This window comes from Aotus nancymaae, unplaced genomic scaffold (assembly GCF_030222135.1).
Source record: "Aotus nancymaae isolate 86718 unplaced genomic scaffold, 86718_ANA_hifiasm-v0.15.2.pri h1tg000011l, whole genome shotgun sequence".
Taxonomy (NCBI): domain Eukaryota; kingdom Metazoa; phylum Chordata; class Mammalia; order Primates; family Aotidae; genus Aotus; species Aotus nancymaae.
In genome coordinates this window covers 38,803,452-38,826,687 of record NW_026988422.1, presented here as the reverse complement: position 1 = coordinate 38,826,687, position 23,236 = coordinate 38,803,452, and positions in this window count along the sequence as shown.

The window sequence follows — 23,236 nt, the reverse complement described above, 5'->3', positions numbered from 1 at the left end:
GGTTTTGTCTTTGGTTCTGTTTATATGATGGATTATGTTTATAGATTTGTGTATGTTGAAGCTGCCTTGCATCCCAGGAATGAAGCAAACATGATTGTGAAGGATAAGCTTTTTGATGTGCTGTTGGATTTGGACTGCCAGTATTTTATTGATAATTTTTGCATCAGTGTTCATCATGGACATTGGCCTAAAATTTTCTTTTTAGTTTTGTCTCTACCAGGTTTTGGTATCAGGATGAAAAAAAGCTCCTCAAAACTGGTCATTAGAGAAATGCAAATCAAAACCACATTGAGATACCATCTCACACCAGTTAGAATGGTGATGGTTAAAAAATCAGGAGAGAACAGATGCTGGAGAGGATATGGAGAAATAGAAATGCTTTTACACTGTTGGTGGGAGTGTAAATTAGTTCAACCATTGTGGAAGACAGTGTGGAGATTCCTCAAGGACCTAGACATAGAAATTCCATTTGACCCAGCAATCCCATTACTGGATATATATCCAAAGGATTACAAATTATTCTACTTTAAGGACACATGCACACGAATGTTCATTGCAGCACTGTTTACCATAGCAAAGACTTGGAACCAACCCAAATGACCATCATTGATAGACTCGATAAAGAAAATGTGGCACATATACTCTGTGGAATACTATGCTGTCATATAAAGGATAAGTTCATGTCCTTTGCAGGGATGGGATGAAGCTGGAAACCATCATTCTCAGCAAACTGACTCAAGAACAGAAAACCAAACACCACATGTTCTCACTCATAAGTGGGAGTTGAACAATGAGAACACATGGACACTGGGAGGGAAACCTGGGGGGCTAGGGGAGGGATAGCAGGGGGTGGGGGGATAGGGGAGAAATAGCTTTACGAGAAATACCTAATGTGGATGATGGAGTGACAGATGCAGCAAAGCATCATGGCACTTGTATACCTATGTAACAAACCTGAACATTCTGCACATGTACCCCAGAACTTAAAGTATAATAAAAAAATCATTCAAGGCTACTATGAACACCTTTATGCACATAAACTAGAAAACCTAGAAGAGATGGTTAAATTCCTGGAAAGATACAACCTTCCTAGCTTAAATCAAGAAGAATTAGATACCATGAACAGACCAATAACAAGCAGCAATACTGAAATGGTAATTAAACCAATAAAAAAAAGTCTAGGACAAGATGGATTCACAGCAGAATTCTACCCGATAGTCAAGTAGGAATTGGTAGCAATCCTTTTGACACTATTTCAAAAGATAGAGAAGGAGGGAACCCTCCCTAATTCATTCTACGAAGCCAGCATCACCCTAATACCAAAACCAGAAAAGGACATAACCAAAAAAGAAAACTACAGACAGATATCCCTGAGGAACACAGATGCTAAAACCCTTAACAAAATACCAGGTAACAGAATTCAGCAACGTGCAAAATAGGTAATCTACCATGGTCAAATGGTTTTCATACCAGGGATGCAGGGATATTTTAACATATACAAGTCAATAAATGTGATACACCACATAAACAGAATTAAAAACAAAAATCACATCATCATCTCAATAGATGTAGAAATAGCATCTGATAAAATCCAGCATCTCCTTAAAACTCTCAGCAAAATCAGCACACAAGAGACATACTTCAATGTAATAAAAGCCATCTGTGACAAACCCCCAGACAACGTAATACTGAATGGGGAAAAGTCGACAGCATTCCCTCTGAGAATTGGAACAAGACAAGGATGCCTACTCTCACCACTCCTCTTTAACATAGTACTGGAAGTCCTGGCAAAAGCAATCAGACAAGAAAAAGAAATAAAGGGCATTCAAATTGGCAAAGAGGAAGTCAACCTGTTGCCTTTTACTGATAATATGATTGTTTACCTTAAAAACACTAAAGACTCCTATAGAAAGCTCCTAGAACTGATAAAAGAATTGAGCAAAGTTTCAGGTTACAAAATTAATGTTCACAAATCAGTAGCTCTTCTCTACACCAAAAGTAATCAAGCAGAGAATCAAATCAGCAACTCAGCCTCCTTTGTAATAGCTGCAAAAAATAAAATAAATAAAATAAAATACTTAGGAATATACCTAACTAAGGAGGTGAAAGAACTCTGAAAGTAAAACTACAAAACACTGCTGAAACAAATGATTGACGACACAAACAAACAGACACACATCCCATGCTTATGGGTTAGAAACAGTATTGTAAATGATGATACTGTCAAAGGCAATCACAATTTCAATTTTCAGCAAAATACCACCATCATTCTTTACAGACTTAGAAAAAAAAGTTCAAAATTCATATGGAACCGAAAAAGATCCCACATAGCCAAAGCAAGACTAAGGAGAAAGAACAAATCTGGAGGCATCACACTACCTAATTTCAAACTATACTGTAAGGCCATAGTCACCAAACAGCTTGGTACTGGTATAAAAATGGGTACATAGACCAATGGGATGGAATAGAGAACCCAGAAATGAACTCAAATATGTACAGCCAACTGATCTTCGACAGAGCAAACAAAAACATAATGTGGGGAAAGGGCACACTTTTCAACAAATGAACAAATGGTGCCAGGATAATTGGCTAGCCACATGCAGGAGAATGAAATTGGATCCTCATCTCTCACCTTATACAAAAATCAACTCAAGATGGATTAAGGACTTAAACTATGACCTAAAACTATAAAAATTCTAGAAGATAACATTGGAAAAACCCTTCTAGACATTGGCTTTGGCAAGGATTTCATGACCAGGAACCCAAAAGCAAATGCAATAAAAATAAAGATAAATAGCTGGGACTTAATTAAACTAAAGAACTTCCGCACGGCAAAAGGAACAGTCAGCAGGGTAAACAGACAACCCACAGAGTGGGAGAAAATCTTCACAATATATACATCTGACAAAGGACTAATATTCAGAATCTACAACGAACTTAGCAAGAAAAAAAACAATACCATGAAAAAGTGGGCTAAAGACATGAATAGACAATTCTCAAAAGAAGATATACAAATGGCCAACAAACGTGAAAAAATGCTCAACATCACTAATGATCAGGGAAATGCAAATCACAACCACAGTGTGATACCACCTTACTCTTGCAAGAAGGGCCATAATCAAAAAATAAAAAAACAGTAGATATTGGCATGGATGTGGTGCTCCAGAAACACTTCTACACTGCTGGTGGGAATGTAAACTAGTATAGTTGCCTGGAAAAAAGTGTGAAGATTCCTTAAAGAACTAAAAGTAGAACTACCATTTGATCCAGCAGTCCCATTACTGGGTATCTACCCAGAGGAAAAGAAGTCATTATACAAAAAAGATACTGGCACTTGCATATTTATAACAGCACAATTTGCAACTGCAAAATTGTGGAACCATCTCAAATCCCCATCACTCAATAAGTGGATAAAGAAACTGGTGTATATATACAATGGAATACTCAGCCATAAAAAGGAATGAATTAATAGCATTTGCAGTGACCTGGATGAGACTGAATACTATTATTTTAAGTGAAGTAACTCAGGAATGGAAAACCAAACATTGAATATTCTCACTGATATGTGGGAGCTAAGCTATGAGAAAATAAAAGAATAAGAATGATACATTGGACTTTGGGGACTCGGGGGCAAGGGTGGGATGGGGGTGAGGGATAAAAGACTACAAATATGGTGCAGTGTATGCTGCTCGGGTGATGGGTGCACCTAAATCTCACAAATTACCACTAAAGAACTTACCTATGTAGTCAAACACCACCTTTTCCGCCAATAACCTATGGAAAAAAAAGAGGTAATGGATACATCTCCCTCCTCCCTCCTCCCTCCTCCCTCCTCCCTCCTCCCTCCTCCCTCCTCCCTCCTCCCTCCTCCCTCCTCTCTCCTCTCTCTCTCCTCTCTCCCTCTTCTCTCCCTCCCTCTCTCCTTCCCTCCCTCCTTCCTTTCTCTCTTCTTTCCCCTCTCCCTTCCATGGGTGGATACAGCGAGAGGGTGGTTGTCTGCCTGCAAACCAGAAAGAGAGCCCTCACCAGAAGCTGAATTGGCTGGTATCTTGACCTTGGACTTCCAGCCTCTAGAACTTTGAGGAACATATTTCTTTTGTTCACATCACCTAGTCTATGGTATGTTGTTACAACAGCTTGAGCAGACAAAACCAGCCTGCCTTCCTGTTTTCACTGACTCTGTGCTCTGGGTCTGGTACCTGAGCTTGTGCTTTATTCCTGTGACCAATGTCCTACCTTAATTTTCAGTTTCAGGGTCTGAAACCCTGACCTGCAATTGTAGTTCTGGCTAATCTGCATTGAGACACTGTTCTTGTCAAAACCTCTATGCATGGATCTTACACTCTAAATTCCTCCTCAAAGCTGGGGCCCATCCAGGGCTTCCACAACTCTTTAAGGCCCTGCCTACCCAAGTCTCCATGTTTCTGTGACCTTCCTGCTTATTGCGGAATGCCCCTATTACCATTTGTTGGATTTCTTTGGTTCTAAACACCTGCCCTGTCCCCCTCTTTTGCCTATAGTAGGTCTCTAGGTTGCAAAGGTTTCCTCAACAAGCATCATTCCCTTTGCTGCTGAATCAAAATCTTAATAGCATTCCTGTCCAGAAGTTGCATTTCACTCTTGTCTCAGCCTCTAGTCCTGTGGAATATTCTGCAGAGGGTGAAATGCTTGTTTTAATAATACTGATGTGTACATTTCATAAAAGTGAAAAAAGAGATTTTAGAATTAGATATGTTTTGAAAATTCTATGCATGTGATAAAATCTGGTGACATTTTAACACATACATCATTGTAGAGAGCTCTTTTCACAAATAACATATATTTTCAAAGGCTGAGTTATGCTATTGTTCAGGATAGAGGGTGCTTCCCTTTAAAGCAGACCTCCCCATCTCAATCGTACTGACTTTGTTTATGTTTTTGTAATATCTAGTAGATCTTCTTCCTGAGAAAATATAAGTAGATTAAACAAAAATAAAGTTGAGTGTTTTCTTGGAACAATTTTAGTTTTGAAGAAAATGTGTCTGAGAGGTCAAACTCAAGATAATTTCAGAATTCTAAACAGGTTTTATAACCTCTATTGGTGAGAGATCTGTATTTGCAGAATCCATAAAGCTTTTAAGGTACAGTTGATAGTGAAACAATAATGACCCTGAAACAGGATATTTCCTGGAGATTAATGACCAGCTGGGAGGGGTTGATGGCCTGAGGTGTAGTTGAGGGCCATTAACCTTAGACAGTCATTAAAGCCCAGGAAATGTCCTATGTCTAGGTCGTTATTGTTATTATAAATTGAAAATGGAAAAAAGAAACAGGCATACAGATTATCTGAAGGGCGATTCCATTTCCAGTGGTTGGAATGGGGAATGTTCTGGGAGAATTTATTCCCCTGTCCATTAGCCGGTGAATCTCCCTGAATCCTCTGTCATTTTGCCCTTCAACTGATACGTCTTTGTGCTGAAAATCCCAGAATTCCCCAGATGCTGGAGTAAAGAGGACCGTCCCCTCATTGCAGCTGCCTTTGCTCAGAGTAACTGGATGAAACAAACAGTAGCGGTGAATTACTTTGCCACTGCTTTTTATTGCATCCTACATTACCAGGTACTTACTTCCCCTGGGATCAACTGTTTTTTTCTATATTTAGCTGCAGTCAACTGGAGACAGGATTTGACTCTTTCCTTTAGGCTGGAGTGCAGTGGCACAATAATACCTAATTATAGCCTCACTCCTGGGTTCAAGCAATCTTCCCCGTCATCCTCCAAAGTAGCTGAGACTACAGGGACGTGCCTCCATGCCTGGCTAATTCTTTTATAGAGACAGGGTCTCGCTATGTTGCCCAGACTAGTCTCCAACTCCTATGCTGAAGCAGTCCTCCCACTTCAGCCTCCCACAGCTAAATTTTTAAGCCCTTGACTATTTTGTCTGTGCTCATTTCCTGGATCCTTGGGGGCAAAGCACAGACTGTTCACTTAGCAGTTGTGCTGCCTCCAGTCTAGGTATGGCATCCCAGGCCAATTTCTTGTTTTCTTGTTGACCTTCTAAAAAGTACTCTAAGTCAGAGGTATCTTGAATTCCCACCTAGTAAGTAATACTTAGTTTTAAATGTAGTAAGTTTCCATTTTTTTAAAGTCTTGTAGCAGTGAATTCACCTTTCTCATTTTTTTTCCCTCAAGAAACTTGGAAACATTCAACGTGGAAAATTACTGCTTTAGGGTTTCCACTGTCTCTTTAGGCCTTCATGACAATTAATTGAATATGAAATACTCAGCTAAAATATTCTGAAATAGAACTTGGCAAATTTATTTTATACATACGTCATAGATAATTTTATGTCAGACTTTAAAAAAAAATCACAACAGAGGCTGGGCAATGATGGCTCATGTCTGTAATCCCTCAACACTTTGGGAGGCTGAAGTGGGAGGATTGCTTCAGCATAGGGGTTGGAGACCAGCCTGGGCAACACAGCGAGACCCTGTCTCTACAAAACATAAAAGAATTAGCCAGGCATGGTGCCACGTACCTGTAGTGTCAGTTACTTTGGAGTCTAAAATGGTAAGATTGCTTGAGCCCAGGAGCGAGGCTATAGTTAGCGTGATTGTGCCACTGCACTCCAGCCTAGGGGACAGAGTGAAACCTTGTCTCTAAAACCAAAACCAAACCAAACCAGAAAACCACAGCAATTTGATCTGAGCATCACATAGCTTTGGCTCTGTGAATCTACTAGTTTATTATTCAGTGGTGGCAAGGAAGTTTGAGCAATGAGATCGTTCAGCTTAAATTAATCATTGGTAAATGAAAAAGAAAGAAAAATGAAAATGTTTGCCTCAATAACATTGGTCAAAACAGCTTTGTAGTTTAGCACATCAATATATAGTTCTAGGCTACCAATATCATAGAAATTTTATACATATGCAGTCCAGTCCATCTTTAAAAGTCTCCTATTTTTGCTGTAGTGGTGCCTGAAATTTCTGCTACTTATGACTTTGGTTTACGATATTGAAAAGCTTGGTTAAAACACAAATGCTAAGTTTTCAATGTTTAACACTTACCTTAGTTCAGTTGTTAAGTATTTCAGGCCACAGTTAGATTCAATATGACCAAAGTGGTAAGATTAACAAATAATAAAGGGAAGGATTATGCATATGTTCTTGTTTTCCCCAAATTCCTACCAATAGAATCTATGAAATCCCTTTTCTTGGAAAGGTCTTCAGAGTAGTTCACATTCTCTTTGATATCTACAAGAAGTCCTTCTATGACACTATTTTATTCTCATTTTAACAAATATTTATTAAACATATACACACACACACACACATACACACATATTCCAACATTTTATTAAGGTACCGGTTATTAACTGCATACAGTTAGGTACTATGATACTTAATTGTATGATAGCATAATGAAGAAAAACAGTAATTGGACGCTTATACCACACACACACGTGTGTGTGTGTGTGTGTGTGTGTGTGTTTCAGTCTGTTCTCTGTTGCCCTCTAGGCAGATTAACTATTATGGAGCTCATAGGATTTGTTGTTCCTTAGAGTGGCACAACTCTTGATATAAGTATCTTCCCACGGAACTGTTCATTTTACTCGTTGCGAGATGCTACAACATTTTTTTTTAAATAACGACCCAATCTTGAATTTTCATTTTCTTAGTGTGCCTGTTGATTTTCTAATTCATTTTGATTTGATTACTCTTCTCCCCACTCCTTTGACGACTTACATCACCCCTTCTAGTAGAATTTGGCATAAGATATTATAGGAAGAAGTTATGAGTTAGTACAAGTAATGTTGCCCATAGTGATCTACAAAATCAACCCATGGCCCTCTGTAGAAATAGACATCTTCAGCTTGCACTAGGCTAAATTTCTTCTACATTTTCCACTGCCTAGGAGTTCCAAGGTACCCTTTTTGAGTGTTGTGTGGTCACATCTCTCCCCATTTAGCCATTGCTTCTTGCTGCCACCATTCCTGGTAGTCCACACAGAGTCTCCCTGACACATCTGAATTCTTGCATTACAGAGGTGGAATGGGGACCTTTTGAGGATTGCCACCTCAGATTACTCTTTCAAGTCATTTTTACTGTGCTGCTGTAGGGGATACCAAGAAGTGTAAGTGTTCTGAATGCGTAATCACAATATAATCCAGACGAGAGAGAAGGGAAAGAATAGCAAATAATTAAGGTATGGCCATCCTCATTCTAGACAAAGATGAAAGCCTGAGAAGATATAATTAAATATATTAGTCCAAGAGTTTCAATTGACTTGGGTATAAGCTTCCAATTACTGTGTTTCTTCACTATACTATCATACAATTAAGTATCATCGTACCTAATTGTATGCAGTTAATAACAGGTACCTTAATAAAATGTTGGAATATTACAGAAGGTTCTAGTCACTTTCAGTTATTAGAATAGTCTTGTGTTGTCCTTTTGAAATTTTTAAATTCAATTCAGAGTTCTTTTATTCCTTTTTTTATATAAAGAATTGACTTCTCTTTCCTCCATCTTATATCCAGGAGGTGTATTTTTGTTTTTCTCAAAATCATGTTCAGGCAATGTAGAAGAGGGACAAGGGCAAATACCTCCCTACTTAACTGCTAGTAATGAGGTCGAGTTCTCTACTTGGTGAGTTGTCCTTGCTCGTTTGTCCTTGCTCAAGGTTGCTATGAGTGCTGTCTGTGTGGCAGGCAGGCAGTTGCTGGTCCTTTCATAAGTGGGTTCTTCTGAGAGTCTTCAAACTTCTTCCCTTCCCCATACATAGCTCCTGATATGAGAAATTTGCTCTATCTTTTCCACTCCCTTAACCCCTCCAAAAATTGCACACCACAACACCAAGACTCTTTTTCTGATGGTTAGTCTTCTTGGTAAAGCCTAGGAAGACAGTCAGAATTCAACATTACTTAGTGTCTACTGACTCTTTGGAAAGTCCTCTATTCAGGCAATGTCAAATGACTGGGTGAGAGAGATCATTGCCGCCTCTTGTCTCAGCCTCACCATGCTCTCTAATCCTCTTTCCTTTGGCTCAGGTGTGATGGCCTGGGTGTGATGGCCAAACAGATTGCCCACTGACAGATGAATTGCCCATCTTGACTTCATGTAGTCGCCTCTTATTATTAAAATGAATTCCCTTGCAGCTTTCTTCCTTTGATTTTAGGTAGCAAGATCACCTACTTTCCTTTTCCGTCATGAAATAGTATCTCTTTATAAAGGTGATCCTCCTCACTACCGTCTAAGTTCTCTTCTTATATTGTCCATGGAGAGGTGGCAGTGGTTGGTAGTAAGACTTTTTTAAAAGCAAAACCTTTTAGTAAATTCTTTAGGGATGTTTGATATATTAGAATATGAAGGGAGTTCTTAGCATATTTTAGTCTTCAACTTTGATCTTAAATGCAGCTCTGGGAAAACAGGAAAATTCCCACTTTCTATCTAGCTTCAATCCAGAGGAAAAACAAAGGGAGCAGAAGATTAAATGAAATCACTGTAGCTGTTTCTATCCTAAAAGAACGAAATCAGAGTCAGAGAAGCAAAGATAAATGGGCAGAAACCAGCATAAACCATTTGGGAAAAACCGCAGGCCCAGAGGAGAGATGTGTGGCAGATGCACTATTAACAGTTAATACAAAACAAAAGTCACAGTTTGCTCCTATTGGCTCTGAATGCCTCTTCTCTCTCTTGCAAAGAGTAGAACTGAAAACTTGAACATGGACTAAAATCACAAGTGCCTAGGGGAAGCAGAGAGCATCAGTGTGCTTTAAGTAAGTTCATATCTTCAGGCCCTAATATCTTATATCCAGAGTGTTAAAAAAAATCCACAAAAAATGGATTACCTTTTGCTTATCATGAAGAGCTTATTTTTCAGTTGCTTCACTTTTTTCTTGAAAGTTTATTGTAAGTTGCACAGAAGCAACCAAAAGATCAAATTAAAAAAAAACAAAAGTATGGGAAAAGGATTTTGAAAACTCTAGCCTAGTGTTCTTGATGTCTATTCTAAGCATAATTCTTGACTAGACTGGTAAGTAAATAAAATCATGAGTGGTTATGACTGGAGTGTGATTACTGAGAGCAACATGAGTTTAAAAAAAACCATTAGCTGGACTAGTCATATCTCTTCCTTGTCTGGTAATTCAAGGTAAAGTTGAAATATAATGTATCCTAAATTTTGTAGAGCACCTCACATTGTTTCATAGCATTCTCACAGATAGGATGGGGAAATGTGGGTAGATTATTGTTTGCTTAGGTGGATTCACAGCTGTTTGAAAAACCATTCATTCAACAAAAATTTTGGATTCATGTATTTTGGGCAACATGCTCATCCCTAAGGATAAAAGGACAGAGAATTAACAGTCAAACTTCTGCTGTCAAGTAACTTCTTCTTACTGTGAGAGGCACTTTATACATGGAATCTCTTTAACTTCTGACAGATGGGTATCATTGTCTCCATTTCACAAGTGAGGAAGAAAAGGTTCAGATTTGCTCTCCAAGAACATCACACATACAGTGGTGCAGCAGAGATTCAAACTGTGATCTATCTCATGATAAGCTGGGATCTTCCTATAACATGATCTCTATTGTTCCGGAGAGCAGAGCCAGGATCAATGACTTAAAGTTACCAAGAGAAAAGTCAACATGAGAAAATTCAGCATAAGATGCTGAGTCAGTATAAGGAGGAACTTTTCATCATCTAGAGCCAGAAGCCTTCTTGAATATGAAAGAGCTCTGAGCCTTGCCCCTCCCACTCTTACTGCAGGTCTGCAAATAGAAAATGAACGACTACCTGTCAGAGACGCTGTGAATGTGATAGCTGTTAGGGAAAATGTTGATCCACATCACCTCTGAAATCCCTTCCAATTAGAGTACCCTTTGAGTATGACATTATGTACCTTCGAAGAGTATATGAGAAAATGGGACAAAGGGGAAAGTAACTTTTTAGAAAGAATTTTGAACATTTGTATTGATGATCAACATTATGCTTATTATGGGCAATTTGGAAAATTCAAGAAAGCAGTATGAAGAACCCGACAAGCCAGTGATAGCCACAATGAATACTGGTGTCTCTTCTTTCATTTTTCTCCATGTTTATAAAATTTTTATTTTATAAAATTTTCAGTCACAGTTATATTATAAACAGAAGTTATTTAAATTGCCTTTATAATTTAGAGATACAATGAAAATATTTTACTCTGTATTTAAAAACTTTTCATCATTGTCATTTTTAATTGCATAATTTTTGAAATTTCTTATGCATAATATTTGCTCTTTGATTCAGATAATTTCTTAGGCTAGATTCCTAAACGTAGGATGATAGTAACAAAGTGTTAGCATGCTGAAGGGTCTCTATATATTGGCCAACAGTTTTGTAAAAATATTTGTAGAGATTTATATTCTCATAAACAGTTTTTGAGAGTTGCTTATCTTTCCTCAACCTCACTTCCATTTTGGGTGATTATTACAACTTTTTGGGTAAACTTTATAGGTTAAAAAATGGTTTAGGTAAAATATGCTTTCACTGAATTTCTTTGATTATTAACATGGTGTGTTTTTAAATTTTCTTAATTAGCTATTTTATACTTTTATTAAATTTGCCGGCTCATTTTTTCTCTGAGGCAACATTCTTATTAATAGCCAGGGCTAAGCGGGCAGCCTTCCCTCCTCCCAATGATCCTTCAGATGGGCTGCTTTGTTCTGGAATATGGCTATCTCAGCCCGGATGCTGAGGAAGCTGCTGGATGCTTAATGGTGCTAGAGGCTCAAGTGTTTGCAAAACCGAGAGTCACGTTGTCCCCCATGCAGAAAGAAATGCTATGTGAACCTCTGGTATTTTTTTCTTTCTTTTTTTAAATACAAAAAAAAAAAAAAAAAATAGCTGGGCATAGTGCTGGGCGCCTATAATCCCAGCTACTAGGGAGGCCGAGGCAGAGGTTGCAGAGAGCCGAGACCATGCTGTTGCACTCCAGCCTAGGGGACAGAGTAAGACGTCATCTTAAAAAAAAAAAAAAAAAATTTAGATCAAGTCAATAAGGCATAAGCAGTTTACCGTAGAGAACTAGGGAATGTTTAATTATGTCAATGAGGTGTTTAATATTGTCTTTTAAACTATGTATAAACAGTGTAGATATATTTGAATAATACTGGAATTTTAGAAAAATCTATTGGAGTGTCATATATGAAAGGATAAGGAGAGATTTGGAAATGCTTTTCTATTGGACAAGAAAACTGATCAAATCTAAATCTGGACAAACTGGAAAGTTTGGGTGCTACCAGTACAATCTATAGACGCATTCTAAAGTCACTTTTGCATCAGAAGTATCAGGATTGTGGTGCCTGCAAATCCATGCTCCTACACACCAAGACATCCTTTAAGAAAATAAAGCCATGCTTTCCAGAGCATTTAGCACTCATTTAACGTACTTGTTTTTCTACATATCACAAAGTAGGATGGGATTTCTAAAGATAAGGGAATATAGGACCGAGGCCAAGAGCATCAGCACATACCCACTGAATCACACTCCATAATCATATTGCTAGAACACCATCAGGGAGTAGCCCTGAAATCACAGCCCTGCTGCCTTGACATGAAATTACAGGACAGAGGTGCCAGGAGGAGAAGTGCCCATGTGATCAAGGAAAGCCTTTGTGAGAAGACTACTTCAGGGCACACCCAATCAGGGGATCACACCCCTGATCCTGTATTCCTCCTCAATCCAAGGTTCATGTGAAATGCTCAGATGGGGATATTTTTCTACCAGAGCCACCAAATCTTCTGAGATTCTTTTTCAAAGGCAGATGTGTGCAGCCCCAGCATCTGCAGGGCACAGTCTGGGTGGCTCAAAGCCTCACACAGCAACACCGCCCCCTCAGGGTCCAGGGTAATCCAGTCGAGGTTCAGGCCCCTCAGCGTTTTGCTGGCTATGAGTGCAGCAGCGAGGTCTTCACAGCAGGCGTGGGTGATCTGACATGTTTGTGGACCAAGACACTCTAACTTACAGTTAGGATGCTTCAAAGCTTCACACAACTGTTTGAGCCCAGCATCTCCTATTTCATTATGCCCACGTTTCAGGATCTTCAGTTTTTCATTGCAGATGAGAACATCAGCAACGTCCTTACAGGAATCGGAAGTAAGGAAACAAGCCATCAACCACAGCTCCCCTATGCTGCAGTCTGGTTGCTTCAGCGCTTCACACAGAAACGCCACCGCATTATGTTCCAGATGATTGGACCCCAGATCGAGGAGGGACAGGGATTTACTGAGCAAAAGCACTTGGGATGTTGTCACAGGAGACACAGGTGAGACAGTAGTACGTCAACATCAGCTTCTCCAGTGTACAGTTCGGGTGCTTCAGGGCTTCACGCAGAAACGCCATTCCTTCGTCCCTCAAGGGGTTTTTCTGCCAAGGAGAGAAGTTTCATCAGCCAGAGCCGAGGCGATGTCTTCACAAGCTTCATGGGAGAGGTCACACTTTCCCACCCGAGAGGGTGAGCGCCTACCTTAGCCGGCCCAGCGCCTTCGACCTGTTCATCAGCAGCTCGCTCACGATCACCTGTCTGGTGGTGGACCTGGCACCCAGCAAGGGGTGAACCTGACATGGTCCTGGGCCAGTAAGAAGCCTGTGGCCCAGGTGGCCGCAAAGCGGGAGAAGCAGCGCAACAGCACGGTCACCATCACGTCCACCCTGCCGGTGGGCACCAGAGACTGGCTCGAGGGGGAGACCTACCATTGCAGGGTGACCCACTCCCACCTGCCCAGGGCCCTCGTGTGGTCCACAACCAAGATGAACGGCCCGCTTGCTGCCCCAGAGGTCTACGCGTTTGCAACGCCAGAGGAGCCGGGGAACCCCGACAAGCGCACCCTCACCTGCCTGATCCAGAACTTGCTGCTCTTGGACATCTCGGTGCAGTGGCTGTACAACCAGGCGCCGCTCCCCGCTTGCGGCACAGCACCACGCCGCCTCGCAGGATCAAGGGCTCCGGCTTCTTTATCTTCAGCCGCCTGGAGGTGACCAGGGCCGAATGGGAGCAGAAAAACGAGTTCATCTGCTGTGCGATCTGTGAGGCAGCAAAAGACTCACAGACCTTCTACAAAGCCGAGTCTGTAAATCTCGGGTAAATGACGTTCTCCCGCCTCTCTCCCTCCCAGGGCTCCGTCCAGCGGTGTGGTGGGGAGGGCTGGCCAGACCTGTCCACTGTTACAACGATCCCAGGAATCCACCCCCAACAAACAGTGCCTGCTAAAGAAAAAAAAAAGTAATATATAAAAGTAATTTATATATTCAGAAAATTACCATTGTCATGCAGTGTTTACTATCCTTTTTTCTCATTTTGAATTTTAATGTTTTTTAGTTGCGAGAGACAGTCACTTCAAACTAGCTTAACAAAATGGGAATTTATTGGCTCACGTCACTGAAGGCTCTGGAGAACTGCCTTTAGAGAGCTGAATTGAAGGACTTAATAGCATTATTCAGGCTCAGAATCTGTCCATTGTCACAGCTTGGGTTTCCTCTGGATTGACCTCATTCAAGGCCAACATTTTTTCTATCTGGAAGCAAACTGACCAGGCAGAAATTCAGCCTTCTCAGACGTGCCTGTGTAAAGAGGATTCTCTTCTCAGTCATTTTAGCACAACCTCTTGAACTGAGTCTGAGGCGTGGGCCATGTGCCATTCCTGAAACGATTATTATGCCTAGGGCTATAGAATGTGGGATTGGCCACAATTTTCTCAAATGTCCACCACTGGAGGAATGGAGACAGCCACAGTTAAGCCAAGAGGGAACACTGTTTGCTCTAAGGAAAGTTAAGGCAGAGCTGCCAAATAAATTAGATGTCTATTATATTTTAAATTTTGTTTCAAGGTATTTTCTGATATAAAGACTTAAACTAGTATGTTATAAAATTTGACTTTCTTCTGTAATTTCTTATTAACTTTAAAAGGCCAGGGAATTTATAGACTTAGGTTTTATTTTTCTCTATTTTTTTTTTAAGTTTAGATTTTTGCACTTTATTTTTTAAATAAACTAGGAATTAAGTGGATTTAAAAACCAAATGGTTTTATTTCACTAACTTGCTGGAACAAATTCAGGGTATCACATTTACCATATATATCTTTTCAAATAAATGCTTATATTTATTTCTAATCGATCTATTGAACTTTTTTCTGTCTGTATTTATCCAGATCCATAGAATTTTAGCTATTGTAGCTGTTTAATATTCTTTGATATTTGGTAGGGTAAGTAAATGGTAGGTAGCTTGAATGAAAGGGCATAGAATGACCTGGTGCCAGGAGGTTGATGTACCAGCCTGTGCACATGGGCATTCCTGGAGCTGAGCTCACTGAATAGTGGAGCTTTTTCTGATATAAAGGAGGGACACAGGGCCAGAGAATCCAAACATTGCCTAATGGTTTAAAGTATGGCACTGCCTGTGTTTCAAAGGATGAGGGGTCTTTTCCATTTGGAGTTCAAGGAGAATTGTTAAGGGAGCAGCTTCTTTTTAGCACATTTCTCTCTCTCTTTCTTTTTTCTTGTTTTTGACATCTCCAAATCAGGCTATCAGTTCCACTCATGTTTCAGAGAACGACCTCAGTTAGATGTTAGTACTTCATGAACTTGCTGTTTCCAGGGCCATTTGCCAGGGAGAGGGGTGATACTTAATGCTGAGAAATTACCCTCTCATGATCACATTTGACCCTGCCATGAAGGCTTCTGGAGTTCAGTGAAAGAAGGGGACTCCTGTGCTTCTCAGATAACATCTCCTAAGCGATGGTATTTTATCCCTGTGCAAGGTTGATTCTGTCTCTGCTACAGCTCACAGCATCTTAGAAGGGATATCAGGCCTGTTTATTTATCAAATGTTTACTGCACACGTAATATGTACTGAGAATTGTGCTTGGTTCTGAGGATTTTAATATAAAGAAGATACTGTCTCATTTTTTAAGGCGTTCATTGTCAGGTTGAACCTCTTAGCTCCTAGCACTTGCTTTCCCAAAGTTTAGGTTCCCACTTGGAGGGTCTCATGCACTTGATGTTGTATATCAGCACTCCATTTAGAGGTCATAACAGTTGCCTTCCATATTTATACAGACCCTGTAGGCTTCAGAGTTCCCATCTGTGTGCACTCGCTGGCAGCGCCACCCCCCCCAACCCGCTTATACCTGCTTCCCCTTATCCCAGGCCTGGCTATTTGAAAGTATGCAATGTTAGAATTGTTTTTGATTTTTACTCAGGATACTTTGTTTAGCTTTTCAAACTCAGTGTGCCTTTTTTTTTGCCAATGTTAATATGATAAGATTTTCCTGCCTTGGAATCTTGAATCTGGGCTTTTCAAAGCCTGGACTTTAACTTACATAAAGTTAAAGTTATATTAACTTTATTGTTAAATTCTTGGAGTGTTTGGTGCTGTGGTTTGAATGTTTGTGTCCCTCCATAATTCATGTTGAACCTTAATCCCCAATGCAACAGTATTAAAAGTCAGGGCCTTTAGGCCATGATGGCGCCGACTTCATGGATGGAAAAGCACCTGATAAAAGCGCTAGGGAGAACTATAATACCTAGGCCTTTTTTTGCCTTTCCATCTCTTCTGCCATGTGAAAACACAACTCTCCCTTCCAGAGAACACAGCATTCACATCTTGGAGGCAGAGACCCAATTAAAACCAGATACTGAAACTGCTAGCACCTTGATTTTGGACCTGTAGCCTCTAGAACTGTGAGAACCAAATATCTATTGTTTGAAAATTGCCCAATCTTAGGTATTGCATAATTGCTACTCAAACAGACTAAGACATTTACTATTTAATGGTTACATTTTATTCTATTTTTATAAAATTTTGTTGCTAACAGGGACCTTGTGTTTGGTCAGAAGATTAACTTGTTATCTCAAAATCACCTCATCTCAACACTGCAGACTCGGAGCTGCTCTGGGTGATTTGCAGTGGTGAAAAGATATGCTTCTTTCTTCATTGATCCTGTTAAGTGAAAAGATCCTATCTTTGGGGGTGAAAAATCTCCATGTTATTATATGCTCTAATTTATCATGCAATGATCATATTAGCTTTGTCACCTTCTTGCATTTTGTCATCTGAGCCCCACTGAGAGGTGAGGCTATTACCCTTCACAGGAAGGTGGTGACTTACTCATCACAGGGAGGCTACTTCCTGCCCGTACTGCTGTGTCTCTCTGGAAGCCTTCCAACTGGGACATCCATCGTTTACAAATTAATTTGCACTGCCTTGGCCAGCGTTTAATTCCAACTCAATTTTTTTTCTCCTGAAGGCCTCCTGCAAAATTTCAACAATTCCCTTCTGAATTTTCCTTCCTGGTTGTCCTTTTATTTTTAGTTTCTTTTCAGTTGTATTTATTTATTTATTTACTTGGACAGCATCTGCCTTTACTAAGTTTATCCTTCAAGCTTATATTCATTTTTCTTCCAGGAAGCCTACCTGATTACTTTAAGTGACTTAAAGTTACAACATGTAGTTGATGTTTTAACACCTTCTATTACGGCATAGTAGTTAAAGTCACAGGGCTTTGGGTCAGATTCTCTAGGTTTTTGGGCTGCTCCATGTTGGGGAAGTTGTTTACCATTTCTGGACTTCGATTTCTTTCTTCATCAATAAAATGGGGCCAAGACTCACCTTTCTTGGCACCATTACACAACAGAGGCTGTCTGGTGTTTATATACATAGTACATGCTCAAGCTTGGAAAAGAAAAGGCTTGTAGCTTCTGTTTGCCAATGATGGGTTTATTTTTTAAAATATTTTTCTGCTACTTTAGAACAAAATGCCTTGTAAATTTTGAATAAGACTGGTCTGTAGGTAAAACCTTATTAAATTGAGAGATTATGGACTATAGACTAATAGATTATAATCTCAAATTTTCCAAGTTAACATTGTAACAAGAGACTAACACGGTTAATCTCACTGGAGATCAAATCAAGAGAATAACCATTGTCATGCACTTACCTGACAGATGTCAAAAGAATGAATAGAATAGTGACAAAAGAAGTTGGCTGGACATAAATTATAATTTATTGAAACATTCAGAGTGATTGAATTTTTCATGAGTAATGTTGAATCTAAAGAGACTTCTAAAAAGTAAAGTTTTCTTTATGATTTAGTTTCTCTTAGATTTTCAACAATCATTTTGATTGTTTTTAATCATAGATGTGTAAAGGAGGATTGATTCAGTTTCAGGGATTTTTTTTTTTTTTCGGAGAATTTGGTCTAATGTTGTTTAAGGAGACTTACTGCCCTGTCCTAATTTGACCCATCCCTGGGAAAAGACATTTAATTTTATGCTTTCTCATTCTCCTTTTCAAGAAGTCCCCTTGGTTTGCTCATAAATCATGTTTGAGTTCTGTCCCGAATGAGGTGTGGAATCTTAGAAACAGGTTTCTTAGTTTTTAAAATAAAAGGATGAATTAGATGATTCTCAACCATTCTGAAAGTCAGCCTAAGTTTGCCCTGTTGTTTTTCTTCCCAAGTGGCAACACGATGTTCCACGATAAGACTGACACAAAAATCAGTTCGTGTAACATCAATAATTATTTTTTTGGTGGTGAAAGAAACAATATATTACCTATACATCAGTTTTATGCATTTTAAGAAAACTAATGATACATATAATTTCATATTTTTGTAATGATCACAATCAAAATGTGTATTTAAGCTTTTTACACTTTAGCATTCAAAGGTTCTCAGCCATTGGCCTTTATAAAAAGCATGGGGGTATATAGTACTGCTCTTCTTGCTTGGAACTTCATTTTTTTCTATTTCTTTTTTGGTTAAATTCTCTCTCTCTCTCTCACACACACACACACACACACACACACACGGGGTGGTCGGTCGGGGGAGAGAGAATTTTCCCCATAATTGAATTAGATGTTGAAAGTTAGTTGGAAGACTTCCTCAGACTGATGTTTTGTGTCTTGGATCAGTCTCCATGATGCATGTACTCATCATGCCAGTGCCTACTAACTTAGAAAGTTTTGAATTATTTTGATTGATTCAGCAATTCTTATTGCCTCTGATTACATGGCCTGTTATCAAACATTTCTATGAACTGAACAATTTAAAGAAATTAATACTCTATCACAATGTAATCTTTTTTTGATTTTTTTAAGCCAAAACTTGATATCTAAACTTAAGTTAGAAACTCACCTATCTTGGTTCCACCAATACAAGGAATGCAATGGAGGTGGTTGAACAAACGTTTACCTTTAAATGTTCACTAGTTTGCACATGTGCAGGCAACGACTGTTGGCACTTCACAATTCATTCCACTGTGTGAATGTTGTCGAATTTTTTAAAGACATCTATACTGTGCAACTCGCTTTTAGAAATGTTACAATGGAAAAATTATATCTTAGAAACAAAAAAGTATGGTGTATAATTTTGTTAATCTGACGTAATTTACCTTCTCTTGTTGCCCTGCTATCAAAGGCAAGTTTGTATCATTTTTATTTATTTATGACACACGGAGTCCTTAAAAGATTTAAGAGTTTGAAATCTATAAATACTGATGGTGTTGGTTATGAGAAAAAAAACAATCAACAAATTGGTTGAAAAGCTTGGTAAAGGTTTTGGTATCTTCTCATCCCAGAGGGGCGTCCTTCTGTTAAGGTATCAGATGTTTCCCCTTGCCCATTGTCCTACCCAGGGAGAGAAATTCAATCAGCCAGGATTTTACAAATCTATCTTCTTGCTCCAGGACAGAGGAGGGAAGGCCCAACACCTGACACTTGGAGGGCTTGAGCCTCAGAAAAAAAAAATTGCCATGAATTTGAATGAAGATAAGAGGACAGTGAGAGATGTTCCACTGAGGAGGGCTCGCTGGTGTTGGCGGCTGCCCATCCCTCTTATCTCACCTAATGGCGGGTGCCTGCCAATGTTTATTTGGCCATTGCCATTCACCAGCTGCTCCTCTGCCATGTTGTTTTTCTTCCCAGATGGCAACACGATGTTCCACGATAAAGCTGACACAAAAAACAATGCAAAATTTGTCTAAGAGAGGTTCAGCAAGCATGAGAAAAACATCTGATAGCTCTCAGAGCCCGCCAAGTTCGCAGCTTACAGTGCCAGAGTAATTATGGGATGATTTGAACAGAGGCAACGCATGAGGAAGCCACTTCCAAATGTATCAGGTAGGTTTCCAGAAGACGCAAAACAGTCGGCTCTCTCATTCCTCTGGCGCTCTGACAGAATCGATGAGCATAGTCTGTGGCTCCCAGAAGCCTTGTACATTACTAAAGCCTGCGCTTTACCCCATGCCGCCTAATTAATGGCTCACTATTTTAAAAAAACTCTTTTATTCAATTAGACTCTGCTTTCAATAAGATAAACACTCCTGCTATCAAAATCCTGGGAAACCAACATTCATAGGCTGCCTTCGCGCCAAGGCATCTGCTTTTCTGTGGCCCCTGGCCTCTTGTTCTGTCCAGCCTTGATTTGGCTGTTTGATTTTGTAAAAACTGACTGCTATTAATATAAAAGTAAAACTGACTGCTAGCAATATAAAAGAGGAGAGTGTCACTGCTACCTTGTTATGCCGACAGCTATTTCCCCCTCATCCTCTACACAATAACACAGAGTAAAGAGAATCGTACTATTATTTTTATTGATGACAAAGAGTCACAGATGTTATTTAAAATGAGACATTGGGTTTCATATTCATCACTATTAAATGTTTGCCTTTTATGTGAGTTAACGTTAAATGAGTTCTTTGTTAGGTTGGATTTTTAGGTGAAAAGCTAGAGAGCTTTTTATTTTAGCCTGTGTTTCTTTACTGTCCAAACTGCCTCCTGGAGATGATTGCATTCATGTCTATTTGGTCAGTTGTCAGAGTTACTACGGTATATTTGACTTGCTTTAGAGAATATTGAGACAGATAAAAAAGCTTTAAAAGAATGCTATTGAGAATTTGAGGACTCTGTCCCAAACTGGTTCTATTGTGTAACTATGGGTTTTTAACTGTTGTTCATAATAATGAAGACTAGAAAATGCCCAATAATCTCTGGTGAAAAACACTCTTTTAGTGAATGAATTAAATCTCTCTGATTTATAAGTGGTATAATGTATTGATAAAATTTAAAAATAGATTTTTGCATTTATTTAGCATGGTAAGAAAGTTTTTACTAGTAACATCTAACAGGAAAACCTGTTTAAGAAACATTGACACATCCCCACATATAGGAAAAGGCAGTTGAAAAACTCAGGATTTCCTGAAAAAGACCTGAGTTTAGGTCTTAGCTATGCCATTAACACTGGATAAGTCACCTAAACTCTCATAATCTCTATTTCTCTTTTTGGAAATGAAAATATAAGTAACAGTCACCAACTACAACTGTTGTAAGGATCAAATCAGGTTATAAATGCAAAAGTGTTTTATAAATTGTAAAGCATGATATAACTGTTATTAATTAGGCATTAATTTGTTATTGATGACACCTTTCTCTGGTTAACTGCGTCTTCATAAAATCTTACTTTTTCTTAGACTATAACTTTCCTTCAATAGGGGATGTTTTTGTTTAGTTTTATAATTTGTTACTGCGTATTCAGAAATCCTGGGAGGATAGGTTAGTACAGATTTTATGGCTGTTGTAAATACTTGACCTTCTAAGGGTAGGAGAAAGATCTGAATATATTAACATTTGAGGTCATGCTCTAATTCACTTTTGTAGGAAGCAACGTCATTTGACATTTCAACCTTTTTGCAGGACAGATTGTTGGGCATTTTCCAAGGTAGCAAGAGCTGAACTTTTCATTCCCGCATTGAAATTACTTGGCCATCTATATACAGGTGGAATTAATATAATGTACATATTCTTGATTCTATTTATGTTGGATCTAAATGATTCGATGGACCTGGAGTAGGGCAAGGTCAGACTGATGACTCTTAAAATATTTGAGAGAGAGGTTGATTTTTACTAATCTATGCCTCTCTGAGCTCGTATTCATCTCAACTAGACCAGTAGTTCTCAATCCTGGCTTAGAGTCACCTACCTGTATAATCGTTGTGTGCATTTGATTTTGATTCTTCCTAGCGATTGTAGCTTAATTATGATGAAAAAAAAAAGTAACACTAATACTCAGCAGAACTCATGACTGAACATTTTAATGGTTTGGGGTGGTGCCTAATAATCAAGTTTGTTTAAGCTGCCCAGGTGATTCTAAGGTGCAGCTAGCCGGAGAACCCCAAGTTTAGAGGTAAGTGGCAATAAATTATCTACCAGTATGTACACAACGCTTAGGTATTCAGCTGGGAGTGGTTTGACTAGCATGATATTTGAGTGAGCACCGGAACCAACATTCCGTAACAGTATAAAAACGTTTTTTGAATTACAAATGTTGACGCTAAATTTTTTCATTTTTCTGAGCATAAATTTATTTAGCTTTTTTTGATATTAAACTTGATGTTTTTATGTGAAGCATTAAATGTGTATCACAAATTTTAAAAATTGAAACAGTGAATAAAATGGGGTATATTTCTAAAGTGGTAAATATTGACCATTTTATATATAGCCACATATTTGGGGTCCAAGAGGTAAATAGATCCTGAGACCAAAATGTTTCAGAACCACTGGTCTAGTCCATTATTTTACTTTCTTCAGTGCTCTTATCTCTGTCTGAAATTAACTTATTCATTTACATGTGCATTTATTGTGTGACTTACCCTACTGAGCACAGATACCCTAAGTACAGTTTGTTTACTGCTATTCTGCCAGTAAATAGAAGTGTTTAATGCCTAATAGGTGTTGTGGGCTGAATTATGCCCCAAAATTTATATATTGAGGTCCTAATCCCTAGTACCTCAGAGTGCGCGCTCATTTGGAGCTAGGGTCACTGCAGATATGATTAGTGAAGGTGAAGTCGTACTGGAGTGGGTGGGCTCCTAATCTAGTGTGACTGGTGTCCTTGCAAGAGGATGGTCAGATGAAGATACAGAGACATGCAGGGAGAATTCCATGTGAAGATGGGAGCTATGCCACCCTAAGCCAAGAAATTGTAAGGAGCTAGGAAAAAGGTGTTGACAGATCCTTCTCCATCATCTTCAGAGGGAGCATGGTCCTGCCAGTACCTTGATTTTGAACTTTTGACCTCCAGAACTATGACACAATAAATTGCTGTTGTTCTAAGCCATCCAGCTTATGATGTTCATGATAGCATCCCTGGGAAAATAACGCAGTCCATAAATATCGATTAAATGCATGAACTGTTTACTGTATCACATGTACTGTCACATTCA